Source organism: Dermacentor variabilis, chromosome 11, assembly GCF_050947875.1.
Source record: "Dermacentor variabilis isolate Ectoservices chromosome 11, ASM5094787v1, whole genome shotgun sequence".
Classification (NCBI taxonomy): Eukaryota; Metazoa; Arthropoda; class Arachnida; order Ixodida; family Ixodidae; genus Dermacentor; species Dermacentor variabilis.
Genome location: NC_134578.1, coordinates 56,339,832 through 56,353,125, shown reverse-complemented (window position 1 = coordinate 56,353,125; position 13,294 = coordinate 56,339,832). Strand labels below are relative to the sequence as shown.

General features: G+C 46.2%; 1 protein-coding gene across 2 annotated transcripts in view; it reads right to left on the bottom strand.

Annotated features, from left to right (window-relative positions):
• LOC142564574 (steroid hormone receptor ERR1-like) overlaps positions 1 to 9,557 on the bottom strand; it is a 140,704-nt gene extending 131,147 nt beyond the window's left edge. Inside the window, exon 1 of one of the 2 annotated variants that reach the window (XM_075675628.1) lies at positions 9,192 to 9,557. The gene's annotated coding sequence lies outside the window, so the exon portion shown is untranslated. The remainder of the gene's footprint in view (positions 1 to 9,191) is intronic. The other variant, XM_075675626.1, reaches the window with a different exon arrangement.
• Between the last annotated feature and the right edge of the window lie 3,737 nt (positions 9,558 to 13,294).

Genomic DNA, 13,294 nt, shown 5'->3' with positions numbered 1-13,294 from the left:
CACTTAGGACCGTGTAATAAGTAATGGAAAGGAAAATAAGTGTAACATTCAGGGATAAGATGATGGCATTATGGATCACACAGCAAGTGAGGGTAGCTGAGGTTCTAGTTGGATTTAATTTAGAGAAAGAAGCAGAGCTGGGAAGGTCATCTAATGAATAGAACAGACAACCAATGGTCCACTTAACAGAATGGCTGTCAAAAGAAAGGGAAATGCAATCGCAGATGTAAGAGGATTAGGTGTAGTCGTGAGATCAGGAAATGTGCAGGCATATGAAGAAGTCAGCTGACACAAGAAAGCAAGAAAGGGGTAATTGGAGATCCCTAGGATAGGCCTTCGTCCTGCAGGGGACAAAAAAAGTTTAGGCTGGGAGGATATTGATCACGACACAGAAACGCTGCACTGCTTGCAGCAAAGATTCAGCCGTCATACAAAGTGCTTATCTGCAAAATCCACATAAAGTGTTGCATAGGGATGTCGCCCTCACCTATAGATTTACAGAAACAAGACGGAAATATGTCCCGGCCCCTACAGCAACGAGTTCGTGCCTCTTTTCAACAACACATACAATGTTGTCAGCTGGCACGATGGTCCCACTTTGTGAGAATTTCTTGAAAGGGAACAATGCCCTGCCTCTTGGGAGTGAAGCATGGGAGCTGCCAGCACCTCCCGCTGGCTTATCTCGAATAAAAATAAATGAGCTGGAAGCTGCAACAATACCAAAGTTCCGCATTACTACCGTATGAGGAAGAAAAAAAGATATGAGTGAAAGAAGCACTTTCTGACTGTGCTGACAAGCACCTGCCTACATGAGCTTTTCCCTTAGTATTTCAGGCAAGGGGCATGAAATGCACTCACGACAGGATATTTCTGGTTGCTGTCGAACCTTGCATCGCAGATATATTGGGAAAGGCTCCCCCTCCTGCTTCCGCTGTCTCTGTAAGTGACCTCGGCTGCCAACCTTGTGACCAGGCAATTGATTGATTGGACTAATCTTGATATTCGAAGCCAAGCAATGCAGGGCTTATGAGATATGCTTCAGCAGAAGACTACAGGGTTACTTCAACCATTGTAGACATGTTCATGTCCAAATAAACTGATTTGATTTGATTTGAATTGGAGTTCTGAAATGCACACCCAAAGCTCCGGACATGACAATCAAACCACATTGTTCAGCTTTGATAAAAAGTTCTCACCTCCTTCTCTCACTCACATCTACGTTGTGCCACTGATCAGTTGCTCTTTTCCAATGTCATGTTAGGAATTTTTAAAAGGTCCACCAACTTAGAAAGGGGATTTTAAGTGAACCGACACATCAGCAGTTTACACTGTTTTATCAAATATTTGCATCTCGACATAGCAGAAAGAAGCAACCTGTTGCAATCACTTGTCACAGAATGCTGGTGATTGTATGTTTGAGTGCGCCAGCAATCAGCATGACAAGTACATGTATCAACTTCAGCGTGAGGAAAGCCACAATATGCAGCCTCGTTCCACTGGAAAAACTACCAGCTGAAACTCAAATATTATCACAGGACAACAAAAAGAGGTTATTCACAAAATGATTACGGAGATAGCACCAGCACTCGTGGTATCTCAAGTGGCGTGCTGCCATTGTCAATAACATCGCGTGGCTGCGTGCCAACCAAAATCAACCTGTGCGACGACCATAGATGGAGAAACCTTAATGGTGCATGTCACCAAGTGTCTTTACAACTCGGAGTAGTCTGATGCAAAAAAGAAAACATGATTCGGTGCTCCACCAATGAGAATGAGTGCTCACATGTGCAATCAGTGCCTGGACAGACCGACGCATCAGCAACAAGTGTAAGAGACAGGTGTCCATATCTTTACGACCAATGGCCATGTATCATTTCTGCTCTGTAACCCAGCTAAGAAATGACACCGCTCAGAGCTCATTCAATGGGAATTGAGTGTCAACATGTACGACAAGTGTGGGAACAGACTGTCACATTTACTCACGGACATAGCATCATGCTTACCTACTACACGAATGCATATGCAATAGATGCCAATGAGCATTTTGCTTTAGTAACACGGCACTTGATGGGTTCATCAGAGGTACGCTTCAAGAGAAACCTAAATTTTAACTTCTGTCACCGTCCTTTTTCTTATTTTTCTTTCGTAACATGTTAAGGTTGATAAATTGCCTTCTGTGCAATCGACCTTTGAGTTGGCAGTGCAGTAGGAGTACTGCTTACTCCCAAACAAGTATGTTTCAATAACTGCATAATCCAACACGCGTGCACCGCTGAAACACTCTAGTGCAGAAGCGACAATAACAAAAGGTAAAACGCAGCATGTCTCCACAGTGTTATAGATAGTACTAAATGACTGCACACACTATGCAAACAGTCAAGAAAGGCAAGATTGTTGGTGAAATTAAAAGGAATTCTTTTTCAATCCCACATGTTTTTTTCTTCTTGTTTTCATACTAGTCAACCAGAGATAACCTTGAATCCTTGGCTTCAATATTAATGGAGAGGGGAACAAAAGGCAAGAAAGTTAACCAGACTTTGCCAACTTAGCTGCTTTACATAGGGTACAGAGGGAAAGAGAAAGCAAAGGCGCAAGAAAATTACTTCAGGGAAAACAAAAGATGTCTTTTTAATGGTCTGAAAAAAGAAAGCTCAAAATGCCTTTAGTGGTTGCCAAGAGGAAGGTAAACGAAAGTTCGTTAGACTCAAAGCTGACTGAAGCACCAGTTCGACAAAGGCGAGCCTTCAAAATTTGGGTGCAAGACATCAAAAGCTGTTTTGACGAGTCTCCGTTCTAAAGCTTTACAGCTTTAACCCTTGACTGACGAGTGTTACCTACAGGCAACACACCAGAAAACAAATTTTTTTTCTTGCCGAGCCTCGGTACCAAGTATGAGCTTTCGGGGTCACTCGCTTTGGCCAGCACTGAATGACAGGCAGCAAGCGTCATTTGTTAGTTTACAGCAAGAACACAGGAGGCAGAAGAAGTTCAGCACATGACTCGCTTTCTCTCGAAAGCATGTTCAGAGGAGATAGATCAAAGGAAGATCTCAGGCTGCAGTGGTGTCGCATGTGCGATCTAAAGCAAATGAAATCTACACCTACGGTTCACAAGTGACACGTGACAAGAGTGGTCGGTACAAATTCCAAACAAAGTGTTAGGGGGCTTGGGGCAATGCCAACTTCCTGTTTTCTTCTTGGGGTTTCTATTGCTGAAAAAGTTCCAGCACAATCTTTTTTTTTTTCGTTGATTATGCTTACTTTCGCGAGTTTTTGCACATTTAGATAGAAAATAAACATTTCTTTCGGCTATTTATATGTGTCGTCCTTAAACGGTTAAAGAAGAAATTATGCAACTGTAATGCAAACACTACACTCCGTCTCACACATAACAGGCAACGGAACAAAGGCCAGAGAGACTTCTCACATTGTTCGCAACCAAAAAGTTTTGCATCTCATATGAAAGACAAGTGTATGCATCGTGTGATTCGACGTAACATCAAGTCTTGTACATTTTATGTTGCAAGGTACGATGCTTTTGTTGCATGGAAGGTATCACAGATCCAAAAATCCTCGCCGCCAAACAAACGGAATTACAAGCCTGTGCAGTGAACGGCCGCAACGTACCGCTTACACTCGCGACCAAAACATGGTAGCAATGTTGCATAGTTGAAGCAAAAAGGTGCACAAGTATAATATGTGGCTTGAGATAACCACAGATCCACAAGTTGTACTTGTATTGTGCGAAATTGTTGCATAGAAATCATTGCAGATCCTATGCAAATGCGAGGTAAAACATGTGCCGTGAGGCCTAGAGGACAGCACAACAGGCACATAACACATGTTAATAATAATAATATTTGGGGTTTTACGTGCCAAAACCACTTTCTGATTATGAGGCACGCCATAGTGGAGGACTCCGGAAATTTTGACCATCTGGGGTTCTTTAACGTGCACCTAAATCTAAGCACACGGGTGTTCTTGCATTTCGCCCCCATCAAAATGCGGCTGCAGTGGCCGGGATTCGATCCCGCGACCTCATGCTCAGCAGCCCAACACCATAGCCACTGAGCAACCACGGCGGGTATAACACATGCTAGGTGAGCAAGATGGTACATGACTATGAAAGCAAATAGTGCTAAGAATGGGACTAAACAGAGGGACACAAGATGGAGCACTCTGTCTTGCGTCCTTCTGTTCAGTCCCATTCTCAGCGCTGTTTGCCTTCAAAGAAATGCTTAGCTTCCACAGCATTGCCTGCAAAGTATGGAATGGAGCGTATCTTGATGCTGACTGGCAGTGTCAGTATTGTCCCGCACAACCATCAACAATGTTGTCTTCACAGCTGAACTGACCATGGGATTACTACCCAAACGCTTACCCCAAGGCGGCTGATGCTATGCCAAATCTGGTGCTAAAAAGGCAGCAGCTGCAACAAGAAATTCATGCTTCCAACCAGACTGTAAGATCATACTTGAAAGTTATATCACAGCTAAATTTTAAATTGCATCTGGACAAAAAAGTTCTGCATGCACAGTGCGTGTTGCTGTAAGTGACCTGCATCAACACAACTGCATAGCTTTGAAAAAACCCTGGGTGCATAAAAGCTATGTGGAACATGTTAGACACTGTTAGGTGCCATGAACAGATTCATTGATGTACTTGTGATAAACAGTTGTAAAGAGATTAAATAATATGTTCGTGATGTGACTAGACACTACTTTTTTTTTCTTTGGAGGGAGGGGGGGGTATAAATGCATCTGTATTTACATTGTCAATTTACAAGTCTGTGTTCCTGTTGGTTTGGCACCAGGTTTCATTGTCTAAACTCCAGGCTCTGCCATTCAAGCTTTTGCTAGGCTTTGGCAAGCTCATACTATGTAAAATGTCTTGCCTAACAATAAAATTTCATTGTTCCTATACGTGAATTTGCAAAAAAAAATGGGTCAGAAAGAAACACACTCTCCAAACTGAAAGTATAATGACGGAAGTATACCTTTTCACCTTTTAAACATATGATCACATGATTCTGTAGTTGTGTAATCTGGACCGTTTCCCGCGTCATTCAGAAGCGTACGTAAGTGTGCAGACTGTAGGTCGTCAGACAGGAAACGAGTGACCTTGCATGTCAGGTTCAAACAGCATAAGAGCCAGCAAAGGCCAGCACTGTCACGACAGAAGCATTTCTGAGAGTCCGACATGACAACATGGTGATCACATAGGCAACGCAGGCCCTGCAGAACAACCAATGTCTCTGAGCTGGCAATCAAAAAGACAACACCGGGGAGAAACAAGACTTGCTCTGACACCGCAGCTCTCTGACGCTCATACATTGCACAAAGCCACTTGTTCAAAAAAATAAAAAACATATCTGCACACAACGGCATCCAAGATGATTAATGACCCATTTTTTTTTTGCATGAAAAAGGTCAATGCTCACGCAGCGCATGCTAAAACATCTGCCAAAGTCCTACAATCTCGAAGAGATGACAAGCCTGGTGAAATTGCAGAATGAAATGTCATTCTCCTAACTTTTGACATTAATACTCAAATGACAGCAATTCTGCATTTAGCAGTTATGCCGATGAAGACAGCAGCATGAGTGCGTGTCGTAAATATGCACGCTTACCTCAAACAAGTTACTTGGGTGACTGCAATGAGGAGTACAAAAAGCACTCTGGTACCTGTTTCTGGTAACAAGAGGTTTCAGCTGCTCAGAGTCACAGATCTCTATTTCATGGCACATACGCAATATGCTCATTTAAAAGGAAAGTTTTAATATCACGCGTTGTACCATGTATCGCCCACCTGTCCACAAAAGCTTTAAGACCACCACCACCACCAAAAAGCTTATATTATTCATTTAAGCAAGCACTATTTGTACCATAATGTGCAAACTTCAACACACTGTTTCAAACACGCTATTTCTGTTTGCATGCGAAAGAGATGGTAAATTATATTGGCTGTTATTGAGCACAGACGTATATATCCTTTATGTTCATTTTTTAAAGCAGGTAGCTCCGTGCAATGCAGAAGAGTCAGGAGTGTTTTCCAAAGGCCATCTTGCTTCTCTTAACTAACAGCACAGAGACATTTGTTCTGTACAGGTTTTGCAGAGCTCATGCGATCCCCCCCCCCCCCCCATTGTGTCATATTGGCCTCTCCCAAAAGTCTCTTTCATGGCCTGTAGATTTCTACTGGCTCAGATGCCAGCTTTTCAGCATGAAATGCAATGTCACTAGTTTCCTGTGTGGCTACTTACAGTCTAAAAAAAATTGGGCAATTTTTTATTGATGCACACTAACCATAAATCACACGGAAAACACTCCATACCATGCGACTCCGGCATCACGCGACCATACATTTGTATATGTCTGTAAACGCACTATATTTCAGAATGTATGTGAGCCAAGCATTCCTTCCGTCAAGTTCGCACTCGGCAACCAAGCCATGTTGTATACCTAGTTTTTCTATTTTCTTTTTCTGTAACATTCAGATTTGGAAAAAAAAATATTACATGTGCAGGACTTGCACACACTACGGTTACACATGGGGCGTAGCAAAAGTTTGTTTGACATAACAAAAATGCTTTTAAGCATCCTAGCTGAAGATTAATCGTACACACGCAAACGATGGCAGCAGCAAATAGCATGCTAAGGATGTTGAAAGCCCCTAATATTTGGCAAGAACGGTTTCAAATCGTGCAACAGCCAAAACCAAGCACGAGGGAAAATTCTGAGCGAATATTAAGCAGTAAACAGATGGAAAAGACTTGCTGGCAGCAGATGTGAAGAAAAAGATAATAAAAAATCTGCAACTATGATGCAGACCTGCACATAGAGAATGAGCAGTTTGGTATGTGTTCCTCTGCACAAAACAGTGTGTTCCCAATTGAAGAAAACGTCCGCCTTCAGTATGGAAGAACTGGTGCAATGGAAATATCTACAAAACGTTTGGTCTAGACTGGTACTACACCTGGCGGGTTCTCGCTTACCTAAAATTTTTGGCCCTGTTCATCTGTCCCAAACAGTTAACTGATCAGTTGAATTATTTTGCAGACTCTCAGCATGTACAACTGATTTCCTGCAGGTCCCCGACACCTCTAAATGGCTCCTAACCAAAGGTGGCCAATAAAGTTGGGTTTAATGTTCTCGACCACGATTGTTAATTGTTAACGGAAACAAAAAGAATGATCTTGTACGTCAAATTCAGTAAAGCAAGTGGCACCGCACACCAGAATAGGCATCAGCACGCCACATTATGCACGTGCTCAAACGCGGAGCAAATGCTCAACAGCAGAGCATGCCGATTATCATAATTGCAGCCCCTGGGCATGACCCGCACGAAACAACACTGATCACATAAAATTTCACGCAGCAAATAACACAGCTGTTCAAGCAAACTGCTAAGCAACCCCCCCACTGCCATGCAAGAAAAAATGCTATCGGTTCAACAGCTTCTGCGCAGCTAGCTGCGCAGGGGGCGAGTGGCATGGCACCCGTACTATGCAAATGGAATGAAATGTTCGCATTAACGGCCAATATGCTTTCTAAATGGCAGCACCGGTGGGATGGCTTGGCACAACAGTGAGTTTCACAAGCGGTGGTCACACTGTCGTGAAGGCTGTGCTCATGAACTGCGGACGAGCGTTGCAGGGCAGCACACACATGTGACACGTAGCGGTCCTGACAATGACGCTTTCCCTTGAAGGCGTCCAGACAATAGCGCTATACTGTGCCACACTGCAAGGCTTCTTGCAGAACGCACAGCACTATTCGAGCAGGTGCGTTCGAACGGGCGTTCTGTTTTCTCTGCCTCGGCCCAGCAAGACCACAGCTGCTGCTTCCGCTGCTCTCAAGAACGCCGCTCACGTGATTACAATCGGCAAGGCGATTACGGGGACCCGCGGCAGACCGGAAAACATTCCGCAGCGGCACAGGCGCGCCTTTCGTGCCGCGTTTTCCAAGTGTAGGTATAACGGGGTAAAACTGGGGGGAAAATACAAGGTGGCTGGCGCAAGCTGCATACGTCACAAACACCGCTGCCGCCTCACGTGGCAGCACGCACGCCAGTTACTACGCAAGCGGTCGACGTCAGCTGGTAGTGGCGTGGGGGAGTTAGCCGCTAGGGCAAGGCGACGCACCGAGCCCCTAAGTGAAATTAACAGATCGCCGTTGATATGGCATTCTCGGTGCATGATTTCCCTCATGTTCCTCAACGCTCGCACGCGACAACCGCAGGACCGCTACGCGCTGGGCGCGGGCGAGCCTACGTAATCGCTCGGGAGCCTTGTGTTCGTGATATATCACGGGGAAATATGCAGACGCAGCGCGTTGCCTCGAGCCGCAATCGTATGCGAGAAAAGCGTCGCGCTTTCTCTCTCTTTTTTTTTTTTCTCCTTCCACGCTGCGCTCGCTCGTCCGTCGTCGTCGACGCCGTCGCGCTTCCGTGTTTACACCATCGACGCCGCTCTCCCGCCCGCTAGTTCACTTTCGCTCGGCCGACGACAACGTAAAAAAACGCTTCCTGAAAGCATGCGATGCCTCCGCGCTTCATTCACAAGAGACACGGTGCGGATACGGGACGGGGGCGACGGCGAGCAGACGTCGTCGACGATCTACCCGGACGAAAAACTATTCGCGGTGGTGTATCGGTGCACGCGACTGCCGACGTAATCACGGCTCTCCGCTCCGCAAAAACGCGGTGGTTTCTCCTCGACGATAGGTTCTCCTCTCCGCCAACAAGCGCGGAGAAAAAAAAAAGAATAATAATCGTACCACAAAAGTATCGCGACGCAGATTAGGCGAGCACTACTGCCCCGTCGGGAACACTTCCACCTTCAGCCGCGTGCAGCACAGCGGCTTCGCCAACGGTCCGTCGGCACGTTGAGAGGCTGGAGGGAGAAACCGAAGCCGCTCAACACGCCGCTCGAGTTAAACCGTTCTTCGGCGAGATTCAAAAGAGAACAGACGGACGGCGCTTCTAAAATAAACCCCTCCCTCACCGCTCAGGCGCCGCGGTTTTCGAGACGTCTTGCGGCGGTTAGAAAGACTTGCCGCCGCACGAGCTAGCAGACGATCATGTGCGTGCAGGCGGCCCCGCAAGAAAAAAAGGCTTAGCGGAGATCTCGAGGGAGAGGCCTCGGAAGGAGCGCGCTCGCTCGCAGTGCACGGCGTGACTCCGGCGGCTTACTTTTGAGGGCTGCTGCTGCTGCTTCTGCTGCCGCCGCGGCTCGTCGTCGTCGGCAAAGGTCAAGGGTGGCGAGCGTCGCCGACGCTGGTCGCTGGCTTCTTCTGGCCGAGAGGGAACGGCGGCGATCGCGGCGTGACCGCCGGAAGCCGACACGCACGGGCACCATCCGCACCGAGAGCGGCGAAAGTCTCGGAAACGGCACCACCACCGCGGCTCGGGCTGCTGGGCCCAGTAACCCACATTCAACGGGCCGCACGCACACACGCACGCACACACACACACACCGTACGCCGGATTGCTTGCTTGCTTGCGGCGGGCTACCGATGCGCTCCTCCGGCAGCGGCGCGCGGCGCTACGGCAAGCCGAGGCCCGGATGTTGGCGTGAGTACGCATGCGTCGTGCGCGCCGCGCGGTGACTGCCCAGCCCCCCTGCCGCGTGAGCGAAAGTGCGATCGGTTGATCGCCTTCGATGCACTCAAATTTCTGTAGAATATGGCATGTCGGACGCGCACGATGAACACTTCGATGAAAAGTACTCTTTTATACCGTCTCATGCACGATCAGCTGATCACAAGGCGGGATCTTGCGAGCAGCATCTTATGAACGGAACTCAAGGATCGTCAGTAGAGATGCAGCATGGAACGATCGCGCTTCGATACTGGCCGTCCGTTGCCCATTTAGCGCAGTGATAGTGTGGAAGTCATTTTGCTGCACTGATCACATGCGTCAGTGTGTGTAGGCAAAGGTTTTGTACCTGTTTCCACTAACTCAAGCGCATTCTGCAATTCGGCAACTACTGCGTGTTTGCCGCGCGGGTTGCGCATTTACATTCGCTCGCCTGTGCAGCCGGTCAACTGCAGCGCCGCCCCCGCGGCACCAAAGGGAACTATATATCTAGGTAACTTTTCGCCCTAGGGGAGTCTAGCGCCCTAGTTGTTGTGTAAAAAACGCGCCTAGCTCCTGAAACGCCCTAGTCCCCATGCGCGCGCCACGGGGCCCATAGAAATATGCGCTAGCGCAGGGTTTGTGCCAACTCGCCGGAGCGCCAGGGTGGGAGTTTCATCGCCCGTGCACGCAAGCAGCGCGACCACGAACGAAGCGATACCAAGGTGGAACAGCGGATTTTACGGCAATCGAAGCTGTGTGTGTGTGTGTGGGTGGGTGGTGTGTTCGTGACGCGCTTGGTGTGTGCAAAGAGCAATTAAGTTGCGTGTGTGACGAATGTGTATGCTCAAAATAGCACGACCACGAACGAAGGTGGAATATCGCGTTTTGGCGTTTGGTGTGCGCAGAGCAGTCGAGTTGCGTGTGTGACGCGTTTGTTCGCGCAAACAGCACGACCACGAACGAAGCGATGCAAGGTGGAACAGCGCGTGTTGCACAATCGAGTTGTGTGTGTGCGTGCGTGTGTGTGACGCGTTTGTGATGCGCAAAGAGCACGACGACGATCGTCTTCTAAAACTGCGCCAGAGCAAACCGATTGTTGAGTACTACATACGTACTGCGCGGGCGTTAAAACTAGAGAAACACGGGATTGCGACGCGACCAGCCGCAGTGTATAGGACTGTACGTACGTACGTACGTTTTTGTAATGTGGTCAATCTTAAAAGGACGATGGCATTTCTGCACCGGCGGAGAAGTGGGAAATCGTGATTAAATTTGGCCGATCATTGTCAAAAGCAAAGGCTTACCCTTAATTAGGGGTTATCCCCTACGTTCTACTGAAACTGCAGCCTCCAGTAGTCTTCATGCACTTTTGTAGTCCTGACACCATACGACGATACCCTCTGACGTGGGGCCCAGACTACTGGAGAGCTGGTTGATCAAGCTTGCACTTAACCTTTTGTTCTTTGATTATGCTACAGTGCTAGAGCGTAGTTTCTTGCTATTAGTAAACAGGCAAGACAACAAAGCATTGCTACTCTACTCCTGTTGTGGCTCTTCAGTCAATGACACTAGAGGGGAAAGGAATCGAGATCCAAGCCAAGTGGCAAATTGTGTTTAGTCAGTCTTAAACACCCTTAACTCAATGTTTTAAATGCCTGTGTGGTTGATACCTTGTCTAGTGGAACTTCTTGCCATCCCCAAAATGTGCATAGCACCAGAGGTATAGTTTGACAGCTGTAAGCAGTGCAATTAAGGGAGTGCAGTACCTGTATTGCAGCTTTACACCGGCTAAGATATTGAAGCTTGGGAGTATGTTCATATTTCTCATCTATAGTGTGGCAAGAACTTGTAATCCGCCCTCAAGTTCTGCTGGAGCACAAGCTACTGTTGCTCTTTTGTGCAGCTAGTGTCAGCAGACAAGCTTGCAGTATTGCTAGGTAGAAAAGCACTTAGGCTTCACGACCATCCAAGTCATAAATGAATAAGTGCATGGCTAGAAGTTGTAAATTGCAAGAAACAGTTCAAATGCCATTGAGCATAGTTGCGCTATTGCAATGTATCCTTCGGAGCATTGTACGAGCCATGGTAGTTCCCACATTGTGTTGAAGTGCCACACCAGTGACATATGATAATGATGCTAGCGTGATCCAGTGTGGCTGTACTTTAATGTATAAAAACTTTTCATGTGTTTTAGATTATATTTAGTGCAGTATCTGAAAGTTTATGCGCAGAAGATGATAGCTGACCTTACAGCCATGTTTTTTATACAGTCCTTCACTTTCCATCAACTTCAGCAAATCATTGAAGCCCCAAAATAATACATTTAATATTGGTACTCAGATTGAACAGTTTCAGTTCTATGTCTATGTTTAAGAGAACTGGACCAAACTTGAAGAATGAAAATTTAGCTACCTATTGATGCTGTAGCTTTAGGCTCTGCAGGAACCATTTATCTGCAGCACCCAACTTATCCCGTATTTGACGGATCATGATAGATGTGTGAAGAAGCAAGAGTGTTATGCAGAACAGTTTTCAAGAGGTAATGAACCTCTCCCATATAATTCATAAATAACTGGAAGGTTTCTCCTAAGGAAATGTTCGTGCTCTGCACTGTAACATTGACAAGTACCTCCCTAAGATAAGGTGATAAAGAGAGCTGGTTTTATGAATCTGTTGTATTTCCACAATTTTGACATGGCATAAGTGAGGCCCAAGGCATAAATGGTACTGCGTGCTGCACTTATTGTACAGATCAATAGTAGCCAATCAATAGCCATTTTATTGAAGATGCAAACTGGATCATATCCTAGGGCTAATTCACTGTCAATGAAAACTGTTATACTGGCTTCCTGCACTGTTTATTGATCATGGACTTCTTTTTGAAGTGCGATTGAAGTCCCTCAATATCTTAAACTATGAATTGCAACTGGGAGAATGTGTCCATTCATTAGGACCACACTTTTTGTCTTTAGCTCTCATCATTGTAAACAGCTTCATAATGAGAGGAACCTCAGACGAAATGCTTTTTTTCCTGGCATCCTTCTTCTGCCTTCTTTGTAAGCACAAACTATGGACATGTAAACAAGGTAATCTTGCATTTACCCTGCCTACAAGTGCCTCTTTTGACATTCATGCCTGTATTGCCTTTTCAGTGCCACTGAACCACTGAACAGTAATGACGAAAGCATTGTGCGGAAATATGCAAGGTGATTAGGAAATGTAAAATCAGTCATACCCCCGATTGTAGCAAACTGTTGCAGAGAAAACCCATGCACGTTTCTCGGAAAGTCTTCACAAACCTATCACATGCTTCAGACTGCTCCTGTGATTCAGATGTCTGCGATAACACGTAAAAGTAAGTAGGTTCTCACGGGCACATCTATTCTCTAGTTCATGAAGTCTTCATTCCAGAGAGCCTCACCATGCCGCAATACGAACCCCCGTATTCATAAATGCATCTCAACTTGAAGCCCATGCTTGACTCGATCTAAATGACGCCTGTCATGAACACACCAAAAGAAACGCAATGAGCATCTTGGGCGCGTTCACACCATGCGTCATTTATATCAAGTCAAGCATGAGCTTCAATATGTATTGCTGAATACGGCGGTAAGACTTGATAAAGTTTGCTATTATTTATTTGTCCAATGTTTCAGTTTTCTCATCAAGAATATCTAGCTTTTTCTGAATGCTACCAATTTTTGCTTCATTCTCCT